Source organism: Ranitomeya imitator, chromosome 2 (genome assembly GCF_032444005.1).
Source record: "Ranitomeya imitator isolate aRanImi1 chromosome 2, aRanImi1.pri, whole genome shotgun sequence".
Lineage (NCBI taxonomy): Eukaryota > Metazoa > Chordata > Amphibia > Anura > Dendrobatidae > Ranitomeya > Ranitomeya imitator.
In genome coordinates this window covers 575,162,708-575,176,282 of record NC_091283.1, presented here as the reverse complement: position 1 = coordinate 575,176,282, position 13,575 = coordinate 575,162,708, and positions in this window count along the sequence as shown.

Below are 13,575 nucleotides of genomic sequence, written 5' to 3'. Positions count from 1 at the left end.
TGCGTGCAGTGCCGCACTGGCGGACGCCACTAACCACCCAGGCTTGGGTCAGGAAAGCGCAGAGAAAGCGCACGGCGCCGCACTGGCAGTCACAGCAATTAGACGCTGTAATGTGTGTAACGTGCTGATGGCTAAGTTGGGCGCTATATAGCAATCATCCACCTTACGCGAGCAGTCATACAATAGGGAGGGGATTTTAAAGAACAACTTTCACTCACAACACACACACGTTTACAAAAGTCAATACTAGCGCATGGCTGTTATGATCCGGTGACCTTGGAGCAGCATGAAAACTTTCACTGGAGTAGGTGGTAACTATACTGACCGCAAATCCTGATCTTAACACCTCAACTAGAAGTAGCCGTGGGGTGTACCTAACAAGCCCTAGACACCTCGTCGCAGCCGGAGGACTAAATACCCCTAAAGATGGAAATAGGAATACTATCTTGCCTCAGAGCAGAACCCCAAAGGATAGGCAGCCCCCCACAAATATTGTCTGTGAGTAGGAGAGGAAAGACACACACAGTCAGAAAACAGGATTTAGCACAAGAGGCCGCTCTAGCTAAAATAGGAAAGGATAGGACAGAGTTCTGTGCGGTCAGTATTAAAACCCTTCCAAAAATATCCACAGCAGATAATACAAAAATTCCTCCATCTAGCTAAAGACGTGGATCGTATATCTGCAACTCCAGAGACTCCTACACTCAGAGCAGGAATATAATCAAAAAACAAGCACACAGCTTGTGTGCCATAGAAAAAGAAACAGACACTTATCTTTGCTGAATTGGCAGCTAAGCAGGAGAAGCCAGACTGGGATCCAACACTTCCCAAGAAACATTGACAACTGGCAAGGACTAATGAGTCCTGCAAACCTAAATACTCCAGTCAGAACTGCAATCAGCAGATACACCTGTCCAGGGCTGCAGCCCAGAGACAACTGCATTACCACCTACAACCACCGGAGGGAGCCCAAAAGCAGAATTCACAACACATGGCCGTGCAGCCATGCGAGCCTTGAATAGCTGCAGCACGTTTAGGACCTTCAGAGAAGGACCAATGGAGTTGCTGCAGTACCTGAGCATGTGACCCCAGATCTCCACTGAGAGATCTTGCCCTGGGCATGCTCAGAGTGCAAAGCAGGACTTAGTCCTAGCACCTACAAGGACCTTCCAAGAAGGACCAATGATCTAGCTGCAGTATCTGATCATGTGACCCTCGATCTCCACTGAGAGATCTTACTCTGTGCATGCTCAGAACGTGAAAAGCAGGACTTAGTCCCAGAAGCATCTGCTCGCCGCTGCCCAGCACTGACTTCAATGGCAGAAGCAGGAAATGCAGCAGTAACTTTTAGCACAGAGTCAGACTGAGCGAGATGCTGGGATCGACGTCTCCACTGAGCAGGTTCCACTGCGGCCAGAGAAGAATGGGAGACCGCAGCGGAGATGGCCCGAGATTCCCCCTGTGCAGAGGCAGGAACTCGACCCCTAACATCACCCCCCTCCTAGGGCCCCCCCTCCATGGGCCTCGCTACGTTCGAAGGCAGCAATGAGCTGCGAAGCCCGAATGTGCTCAACAGGCTCCCAGGACCTGTCCTCAGGGCCATAACCCTTCCAATCCACCAAATAGAATTTTTTGCCACGTACCACCTTGTACCCCAAAATAGCGTTCACCTCGTAATCATCTGTAGACGAACCCGATGTCCTGGCAGATGACTCAGAAAACCGGGACATGTATACGGGTTTCAAGAGGGACACATGAAAGGTTCGGCAATACCCAAGCATGGAGGAAGGGCCAGAAGGTAGACCACAGGGTTAACCTGTTCGAGGACCTTGATAGGACCTAAGTAGCAAGGTGCAAATTTAGTGGACTCAACTCGCAGCCTGATGTTACGGGCGGAGAGCCACACCAAGTCGCCAGGAGCAAAAGTTGGAGCGGGGCGCCGATGTGCATCGGCAGAGGACCTCATTCTCTCCTTGGAAGCCCGAATGGCATCCTGAGTGCGATCCCAAATGCCTCCACAGCCCAGTCTGCCACCCTGGAATCGGTGGAAGACACGGGCATGGGCACAGGTACCCGCGGATGCTGACCATAGTTAAACCAGAAGAGAGCAAGAACCACACAACTAATTAAAGAGAAATACCAGCCTATTATTATTTCAAGATGTGAAGTTCATTTGATCTGGAAAATTGCTAATAACCTTTGCTAAACACCTGCCCTAAATATCTCAGGCTCCTCTTTGTCCTGGGTTCGCTACCCTCTGTTGTGCACCACATTGGGTTTTACAGATTGTCTGGTTAGGACAAATGACATAATCTCTCTAAACCTATTTAAGGACTATTGACACACACACACACACACACACACACACCCCACACACACACACACACACCTATGCCACGGGATTGATACTCTAGTAATCCTGGTTCGGTGTGCTCCACTATCTGTACTACTGTGTTTCAACTTGCATCCTTTTCTGCTAGTTTCCACTCCATCTGTATGTCTGCTCCTGAGTTTGTAGTGAGTCTTAGTCCCCCCGATTCCATGTGTATTCTGGAAGCTAAACTAACACCTGAGGTCCATGTGCCGACCTGGACCAGAGGCTTCGCGAATCCACCTCGCATGGTGATCCTTTACATTGTTGAGGGTATATTCCAATGCAATGATGAAATCAGTTGATATGATGAAACTGGCTCTCGTGAAGACTCTCCCAGTAATGGAAGGATAAGATTTTCTGCAGAAGATAAGTTCATCAGAGTTGCTAGCCTTAAAAAATGCAAATTGACTGCATCTTAGATAACAGTCAGCATAAATGATGTCCAGACATCAAGTAGAAAACACACCAAAACATCAAATATCCCAAGAGGAAATGGCACAAAGCTCAGGACATGACGGGGAAAATGAAGATGAAAATCAGCTTTTTCAGTAACAAAACCTTGCACCTAGGAGGAGCTAATTTAATATTTGCTATTGGACTCTTTTTTATATATACAGCTATAGAAGAGCTACCATGAAGATGCAAACAGTCATGGCTAAATTGGAGTTATCTTAAATTAAAAGACAATTAAAATATCATCTGACAATGATGTTTCACCGTGTAAAGATTCCCTTTTCTATAGAAGACCAATGTGTGTCATATTGAACTGAATATAAACGTGGGAAAACAGATCTAAAAGCACAGATGCTATTTTATAATTAGCAGCGTTTTACCCTCACATTGAGATCACTTTCTCTTTGCTTTAGATGGATTATAGTCACTTTTTTAAGCAATGGTCATGACATTTGTGCTATATTGCCATAAATTAGTGGTGACACTTTCTGTTATAATGTCCTTATATTGCCTTAAGCTATTATTGTCAAGCTTGACATTGAGCTTTCAACTAGATCATGCAAAGGATTAAAGAGGACCTGTGAGCTATTCTGAAATGTCTGTTTTAGTAGAAACTTACATCCTCCATAAAATAAAGATACTTTCACTTTTTTTTCTGAATAAATTGACTTTAGTTATGCCGAATTCAGACGTCTGTGAAACACGGTCTGAGTATGGACCGTGATGTCTTAATCGGCCACCCCGATTTTGTGCAGGCTTTTTGTGTATTCTAATGCCATGTGTTAGTAGTATGTTAGTAGTATGTCCACTTTCTAACCCTGTTCCTGCCCCTGAAGATAACAACCGCATTGTATGTACCGTGTCATGTGGTTTTATATGTAATAGTGATGTGCGTTTTATGTAATTTATTATGGTAATACACAGTATATAAGTCATGTAAAGTATTAATGTATAATGTGAGTAGTGTATAGTACAGGATTGACTTAGATTAGCATAAGTACAGTTAATATAGTGAGTGGTTTGGCAACATTATAGGATATAGCATAAGAACGATAGGTTTAGTCTATAAGATGCGTAATAGTTAATGATAGAGCTAGTTCAGTGGGTGGGAATTAATGTCAATAAAAAGGGGGGACACTTCCTGGTAGAGCAGGAATAAGCAGGAGTTAGAGAAGTGCATTGTAAAGGTCAAGTTCAGTTGCGGTGGGTTGCTAGGGTCAGCATGTGTCGATTGTTCCAGGCAGGAGGCATTATTAAGATCCCAAAAGGTCACCCCAGTCATGTCCGGAGCCCAAAGTCTGGTATAGGCGTTGCTCGACACATTGTGTCCTCTGACGTACAGTGGAAGATGGACAGGGACTACCACAGACGGAAGATGATGGCAGGTCATGGGCGCACTGCCGAGGTGGAAGGGAAGTCCCTGAGGCTGACAGTCAGTGAGCTTGGATGTAATTCAGAATGAACTAGTGACAGGCCTGAAGAGAAGTTGTACTAAGGAGATAGAAAATGTGAATTGCAGTGCCCTATCAAACTTGACACCAACTGATGAACTTGAACTAACTACTAAACATTTACCTGTTGTAAATAACTTAGAGTCCCCTAAATTGTGCACGGCGGCTCCTGAACTCGAAAGCTTAGAGGCAGTGGAGGCCTGTGGCATGCAAGTGAGTGTGATATACCCAACACTCTACACTGGGACTGGGACAGTTTGTCTGTAAAGTACCAGATCAAAGCCAGACCGAAGCTCGGTCATGACTAGTAATGGGCGCATCCCTTGAAGTTTGGATGTTCAGATGTTCGGAGCACTTCAGCCAAACATTTAAAAAAAAGTTTGGTTTGGTGCCAGAACAGTTCCTGAACCTTAACTTAGACCCCATTCAGATGAATGGGGAGCCCAAACATCCATTGTTTGCGATAAAATTATTATTGCCGCTCACGTTGCTGCAGTTCTTCTGACAGACTATAGCTGTGACCAGTAGTAAAAAACTTTACCTCCAGTCACCAAGACGTGGACTGATGACAGTACTACTCCCATATGCCTACGCCTGCTGCCACTAATATCATTGAGAGCAAGTGGTGCTGATGGGAGTATTTATCAACTGGTGCCTGTGCTATAATTAAACAAAAAAAAACTGACCTGGGATTTATTTTATTTTTGATAACTAGCATTGCAAAACTGACAGCTGTGGACTGCAACCCTCAGCTTTATCATTGCGGCTAATAGAAGGGTCCCCATGCTGTTTTTTTAAGTGATTAAAATACATAATTTAAAAAAAAGGCATGGGATCCCCCTATTTTTGACTGCCAGCAAAGCTAAAGCAGACAGCTAGGAGCTAGGATTCTCAGGCTGGAAAGGGGCCATGGATATTGACCTCACAGCCTAAAAACAGCAGTCTGCAGCTGCCCCAGAAAAGACTGATCTATTAGATTATGCACTGGCAGCAGCTCATTCTCCTATGGTTATCAGCCTGGACAGTCTCTCCAGAATCGAGACGCAAACTAGGGACCCCGGTCACTGACAATTTTGTCCGGCATACCGTGTAGGCGAAAGATATGTTTGATAAACCACGCCGCCAGAGCCCGTGCAGAAGGTAGCCGTGGAAGAGGCACCAAGTGCACCATTTTGGAAAAATGGTCGGTGATCACCCAAATAATGGTGCAGCTACGAGACTTGGGTAAGCCCACCACAAAATCCATCCCCAGGGCCTGTCCACCACTGGCAGGGGATGAAGCAACCCAGCTGGCAGTTGATGAGGAGACTTATTCTTGGCTCAGGAGACACACGCCCGAACATAGTCTGCAATGTCACGGGCCATATGCGGCCACCAATATGTACTCACCAGTAGTTCAGATGTCCTTTTGGTCCCAAAATGTCCACCCACCCTGGACGAGTGAGCCCAAGAGAGAACCTCCAGACCCAAACTTGATGGTACAAAAGTCTTGCCCAGAGGCACAGACTCTAATGAAACCAGGGCCACAGTTCTCAGGCTCTCGGAAGGGACAATAAGCTGAGGCTCCTCTTCCTCCTCCTCAGATGATACAATGGAGGGAGAGAGAGCATCGGCACGAATGTTCTTCTCCACAGAAAGAAAATGGAGGGTGAAATGGAACCAGGAGAAGAACAAGGACCATCAGGCCTGGCGAGAATTTAACCGCTAGGCTGTCTGTAAATAGACAAAATTCTTGTGGTCTAAATTCTTGGAAGGGAAAGTGAGCCCAGTCCAAAAGATGTCTCCACTCTGAGAAGGCCAACTTCATTGCTAGCAACTCCCTGTCCCCGATGGAATAATTCCTCTCCGCTGGTGAGAAGGTCTTGGAAAAGAAGAAGCAAGGATGCTTCCAACCTTGACCATCCTTTTTGATGAGGACTGCTCCAGCACCAACGGATGAGACATCCACCTCTATTATAAATGGCTAATCTACATCGGGGCGATGTTGGATGAGAGCGCTACCAAAATGAGATTTAATAGAAGTGAAGGCCTTGGAGACCTCCTCAGACCACAATTTGGGATTTGCTCTCTTATTGGTGAGAGCTACCAAGGGAGCTACCAAAGTTGAGAAATGAGGGATGAACTGGCGATAATAGTTAATGAACACCATAAAGTGCTTCACCACTTTAAGAGAATGGGGTTCTTGCCAGTCCATCACAGCCTGCAGTTTGGCAGGATCCATAGCCAATCCCTGGGCGGAGATGATATAGCCCAGGAAAGGTAAGGACTCCTGCTCAAACACACATTTCTCCATCTTGGCGCAGAGGGAGTTAGTTCGTAAGAGGTTGAAGACTCTGCAAACATCTCTCCGGTGGGAGTCAATATCTGGAGAGTAGATGAGAATATCATCCAGATAGACTACGACCAAGGTGGAAAGCAAATCATGGAAGATATCATTTACAAAGTCTTGGAAAACGGCTGGGGCATTACAGAGCCCAAAAGCCATCACTAGATATTCATAGTGCCCATCCCTGGTGTTAAAAGCCGTCTTCCATTCGTCCCCCTCACAGATGTGAATCAGGTTGTAAGCACCCCACAGATCTAGTTTAGTAAATACCCTTGCTCCCCGAAGCCTATCAAAAAGCTCAGATATCAGGGGCACGGGATACTTATTCTTAACGGTGATAGCGTTAAGACCCCTGTAGACTTTGCATGGACGTAGTTCCCCGTTCTTCTTTTGCACGAAGAAGAACCCAGCCCCTGCAGGCAACACTGACTTTCTAATGAATCCTCTTGCCAGATTTCCCTGAATGTATTGTGACATTGCCTCTGTCTCCGGGAGAGATAACGGATAGACTAGACCCCGTGGAGGCTCAGCACCAGGCAAGATGTCAATAGGACAGTCATTGGGGCAGTGAAGCGGAAGTGTCTCCGCAGCCCTTGTGGAGAACACGTCCGCATAGGGCCAATAGTGCTTGGGGAGAGAGGAAAGATCTGCGGGTACCTCAGTAGTAGCAACCTGAATGCTTTCCCTTTAACATCTACCCCCACAAGATTCACCCCATCCCAAAATTTTGCCAGTGGACCACTCAATATGAGGAGAGTGGTACCGTAGCCAAGGTATCCCTAACAGGACCTCATCAATTCCCTCAGGAATGATGAGGATGAGCAGAGATATAATCTCCTGATGAGATAGCGACATGGACAGAGTGAAAGGGATGGTCTGGTGTGTTATCTGTGAGGGCAGTGTCAACCCATTCACCACTCGTATGGTTACTGTTAGCTAGCATTACCTGGGGTATTGCGTGATGTTGGCCGAAGGCAGAAGACTTAAAATTGCTCTCCGCCCCAGAATCCACGCAGAGCTCTACCAAGTGAGTGAATGAGACTATTGTAATTGTCTCCTTAAAGGACAATTTGGAGGCAAACATCGCCGTGTCTAGTGTGCCTCCACTTACTACCACTGGACGCTTATGTTTCCTCGACCGCTGGGAACATCTGGTGGCAAGATGTCCTGACTGCTGGCAAACATGACAGACCTTGAGTGCACGAGTGGGCTGGGACTTAGATCCTGCTTGTGACACTACCATGGCCTCATGTGACTCAGGGAACTGGACCGGAGATTCCAAAGGTTTGGCGAAGGTGGAAACCTCTGCCTACACTGGACCCGCTCTAACCTCCGCTCGTGAAAATGGAAGTCAATAAGAGTAGACACAGCTATTAACTCCTCCAGTGTGGCGGGAATCTCCCCAGAGGCCAGAGCGTCCTTCATGTGGTCAGCCAGCCCCCTCCGAAATATAGGGATAAGGGCTTTATCCAACCACTCCAGCTCAGATGCTAGGGTGCGGAAGTGGACGGCAAAATGGCTGACCAAGGACGAGCCTTGAGTCAATGCGAACAGTTGGAGCGCCATATCATGGGTGACTCGAGGTCCTAAAACGACCTGTTTCAGAGTGCTCAGGAACAGCGGAGCACTCTGCACCACGTGATCGCCACGCTCCCACAGCAGCGTAGCCCATTCCAACGCCCTGTCCAACAGGAGAGACACAATAAATCCTACCTTTGCCGGCTCTGTGGGGAAACATGCGGCAAGGAGCTCGAGGTGTATAGAGCACTGGCTCACGAAACCCCTACAAGATTTACTATCACCAGAAAATTTTTCTGGCAGCGGGAGGCGAGATAGAGTAGGAACAAGGATAGCAGTGGACAAGGTTGCTGCAGCCACGCTAGCAGCCTGAACAGCAACTGCGGTAACATCCACAGCTGAGGTTGTGTGCTCGAGAGCCGCCAACCTACCCTCCAGCTGCTGGATGTACCGTGAGGATTGCTGTTTGTCCGCCATTTACTAGCCAGACCCTTTCGCTAGTATCAGTTAGGGTTGGCGGAACGCACCGAATATATATATATATATATATATATATATATATATATACACAGTACAGACCAAAAGTTTGGACACACCTTCTCATTTAAAGATTTTTCTGTATTTTCATGACTATGAAAATTGTACATTCACACTGAAGGCATTAAAACTATGAATTAACACATGTGGAATTATATATTTAACAAAAAAGTGTGAAACAACTGAAATTATGTCTCATATTCTAGGTTCTTCAAAGTAGCCACCTTTTGCTTTGATGACTGCTTTGCACACTCTTGGCATTCTCTTGATGAGCTTCAAGAGCTAGTCACCAGAAATGGTTTTCACTTCACAGGTGTGCCCTGTCAGGTTTAATAAGTGGGATTTCTTGCCTTATAAATGTTTTGATGCCTTCAGTGTGAATTTACAATTTTCATAGTCATGAAAATACTGAAAAATCTTTAAATGAGAAGGTGTGTCCAAATTTTTGGTCTGTACTGTATATATATATATATATATATATATATATATATATATATATATATATATGTGAGACAGTTGGTGCGTTCTTGGTAGATTTGCAGGAGAGAAACCTGCTGCTAGTAATAGGCGGTACTATATGGCGGTATTAGCAAACTCTGTTTCTTCACAGATTCGCTAGAATAACAAGATATTGTGCCCTGTTAACTTCACAGAGGAACACAGCAACCGAACAGAGCAAAACTGTGGTCATGCAGTTAGAATGGCAGGCAAACAACTCCTCACTGGAGGTGCCGGTATTCTAGGGGCTTATTTCAGCCAAACCCTGACCACATACAAGCATCACCACACTGGCGCTGAGCTCTTTAACATTGGTCTGATACTAGCGCATGGCCGTGCGGCCATGCAAACCTTTTATAGTTTAGCACTCAAGGACCTTCCTAGTGGTCCAACAGTAACCGCTTCAGGACCTGCGCATGTGACCCCGACCTCCAATGGGAGGTCGTCCCGTGGGCATGTCCAGTATGGGAAAACCAGGACTTAGTCCCAGAAAGATCTGCTCGCTGCTCCTCACTGGAAGAACAGTAGTAACCAGTCGCCCAGTATCAGCCTGAGTCAGACGCTGGGACTTACGTCTTCCCTGAGCAGGTTCCAATGTGGCTGGAGAAGAATGGGAGACTGCAGCAGAGATGGTTTGAGATTCCCCCTGTGCAGAGGCGGGACCTTGACACCTAATATAAGGTTCATTGCAGTGTAAAAAAAAAAAAACCTTCTAATATCTATCAAACCGAGTTAAGAAAACTTCATTTTTATCATCATATAATTAAAAAAAAATGTCATTATACCAACAGAAATGTTTCAACATTTTGAATGAGTAAAATTCTAATTGGCTGGTAAAATTAAGAACTTTGCAATTTGTTATTGAAAAAAATTTAATTCTTATGAACAGGGATTTTTAATTTTATTTAGTACACAAGTTACCATAAGAAGGTACAGTGCCTTGCGAAAGTATTCGACCCCCTGGAACATTTCAACCTTTTCCCACATATCATGCTTCAAACATAAATATACCAAATGTAAATGTTTGGAGAAGAATCAACAACAAGTGGAAGACAATTGTGAAGTTGAACGAAATGCATTGGTTATTTTAAATTTTTGTGGTAGTTCAAAAACTGAAAAGTGGGGCGTGCAATATTATTCTGCCCCTTTAACTTAATACTTTGTTGCACCAACTTTTGTTGCGATTACAGCTGCAAGTTGCTTGGGGTACAGTTTTATACATCGAGAGACTGAAATTCTTGCCCATTCTTCCATGGCAAACAGCTCGAGCTCAGTGAGGTTTGATGGAGATCGTTTGTGAACAGCAGTTTTCAGCTCTTTCCACAGATTCTCGATTGGATTGAGGTCTGGACTTTGACTTGGCCATTCTAACACCTGGATACGTTTATTTGTGAACCATTCCATTGTAGATTTTGCTTTATGTTTGGGATCATTGTCTTGTTGGAAGACAAATCTCCGTCCCAGTCTCAGGTATTTTGCAGACTCCAACAGGTTTTTTTCAAGAATGGTCCTGTATTTTTCTCAATCCATCTTCCCATCAATTTTAACCATCTTCCCTGTCCCTGCTGAAGAAAAGCAGGCCCAACCCATGATGCTGCCACCACCATGTTTTACAGTGGGGATGGTGTATTCAGGGTGATGAGCTGTGTTGCCTTTACGCCAAACATATCATTTGGCATTGTCGTCAAAAAGTTTGATTTTAGCTTCAACTGACAAAGCACCTCCTTCCACATGTTTGGTGTGTCTCCCAGGTGGCTTGTTGCAAACTTTAAACAAGACTTTTTAAGGATATCATTGAGAAATGGCTTTCTTCTTGCCACTATTCCGTAAAGGCCAGATTTGTGCAGTGTACGACTGATTGTTATCCTATGGACAGACTGTCCCAGCTCAGCTGTAGATCTCTGCAGTTCATCCAGAGTGATCATGGGCCTCTTGGCTGCATCTCTGATCAGTCTTCTCCTTGTTTGAGATGAAAGTTTAGAGGGACAGCCGGGTCTTGGTAGATTTGCAGTGGTATGATACTCCTTCCATTTCAATATGATCGCTTGTACAGTGCTCCTTGGGATGTTTAAAGTTTTGAAAATCATTTTGTATCCAAATGCGACTTTAAACTTCTGCACAACAGTATCACAGACCTGCCTGTTGTGTTACTTGGTCTTCATGATGCTCTCTGTGCTTTCAAACAGAACCCTGAGACTATCACAGCGCAGGTGCATTTATATGGAGACTTGATTACACACAGGTGGATTATATTTATCCTCATTAGGCATGTATGACAATATTGGATCGTTCAGAGATCCACAATGAAATTCGGAAGTGAGTTTGCTGCACTGAAAGTAAAGTGGCCGAATAATATTGCACGCCCCACTTTTCAGTTTTTTACTTTCTACAAAAATTTTAAATAACCAATAAATTTCATTCAACTTCACAATTGTGTTCCACTTGTTGTTGATTCTTCACCAAAAATTTACATTTGGTATTTTTATGTTTGAAGCATGGTATGTTGGAAAAAGTTGAAAAGTTCCAGGGGGCCGAATACTTTCGCAAGGCACTGTATATACCTTTGCGCTAATATGTCTGTCCTAAGAACATGAATGATACACAGCAAAAACTATGTATACATCAACAGCACAATAGGTATTCTGTATATGTAAATGAGCACCAATAAAAAAAGGGGTAGTATACTGTATAGCAAGCTTCGGGGTAGTGACAAAACCAGGCTGCAAATAGGTAATTTATAAAAATTGAAGTATGGAGATCAGCCTAACTTGCCCATCCTGCCGTCATAGTATAAGTGTCGATATGCATCCATTTACAAGTTAAAAAACTCAGTGAAAATACTATACAGTAATGAAGTGGGTAATTACCCTATTTACCACTATGTAGTCCAGTAAAGTTCTTAGTTGCATCGACTTGGAAAGAAGAGCTGAGCTTGGTAGGTGAACAGAGATCCTTGGGGAAATAAAAAAGCAAGTAGAGCTGCAATGTAGCAAGTTGGCAGGCCAAGCCAGTGGCGCACCTGAACACAAAAAACAATGCAGCAACAGTAGTGTGTGACACCACACAGTCTGCGAAAGTCGATGCAATCCACCAGTCACTCTCCCTGCACCTCTCACAAACCAATTTCCTTCTTCAGAGAAGACTATTAACATGCTAAACCTTTTGGCTTTTTTGTCCGTGTCCTGCAGCAGATTATAGTTAAATAACGAGTACAGGGTGGGCCATGTTTATGGATGCACCTAAATAAAATGGGAATGGTTGGTGATATCAACTTCCTGTTTGTGGCACATTAGTATATGGGAGGGGAAAAACTTTTCTAGTTGGGTGGTGACCATGGCTGTCATTTTGAAGTCGGCCATTTTGGATCCAACTTTATTTTTTCCAATGGGAATACGGTCATGTGACACAACAGACTTATTGAGAATTTCCAAATAAAAACAATGGTGTGCTTGGTTTTAATGTAAATTTATTCTTTCATGAGTTATTTACAAGTTTCTCTTTGTTTACAGCCATTGACATGTCGCAGAGTTTAACACGTGAGGAGCCGATAGAAATTGTGTTGATGTCTGGTGAACGAAGTACCTGGGTCATTGCAGCAGATTTCAGTGCAAGACATCCTACGCCAGAAAACTGACACCGTTCTTATGTTATTTAGGTGTATCCATATAAATTGGCCACCCAAAAATGTTTGCCTTATCACTGAACATAATGTTCTGTTCAAACTGAGGGTCCTGTTCAAATTTTCGTTTTGCCCACTCTGCAAATTCAGGGCGCCGATCTGGTATCAGTCGAACATCCCTTCTGTGGATATTAGCTACTCACAAATGGCACCCTTACAAAATCCAGCTGCTGCAGCATCTCAACGAGGATGACCCAGATCGGCGTGCTGAATTTGCAGAACTCACTGTTTGCTAAATTTGAGAAATGTGTTTTTTTCTGTCCAGGAAATCTCCTTCTTGGGGTTTATCTTGTCAGGGAAGGTGCAGGCCATAATTGATTGGGTTCAACCTCATGATCTTAAGGCTTTGCAGCGTTTTCTGTAATTCGCCAACTATTATACAAAATTTATCAAGGGGCCTTCACAAATTGTTAAACCTCTTACTGACCTTACACGTAAGGGGGCGAATCTCAAGGTTTGGTCGCCGGGGTCTATCAGGGCTTTTGAAAGATTAAAAGAGTGTTTTATGTTCACACCCATTCTGATCCAACCTGATCTCTAAGAACCGTTCATTGTGGAGGTGGATGCTTTTGAGATCGGAGTGAGGGCATTCTTATCACAGGGGCCCAAATCTCTGGCTAAACTGTGTTCATGTGCTTTTCTTTCTAAAAAATTTTCACCAGCAGAGAGAATCTCTGATGTTGGCAATCTAGAGTTACTTACCATCAAACTGGCCTTTGAGGAATGGAGGCATTTTTTG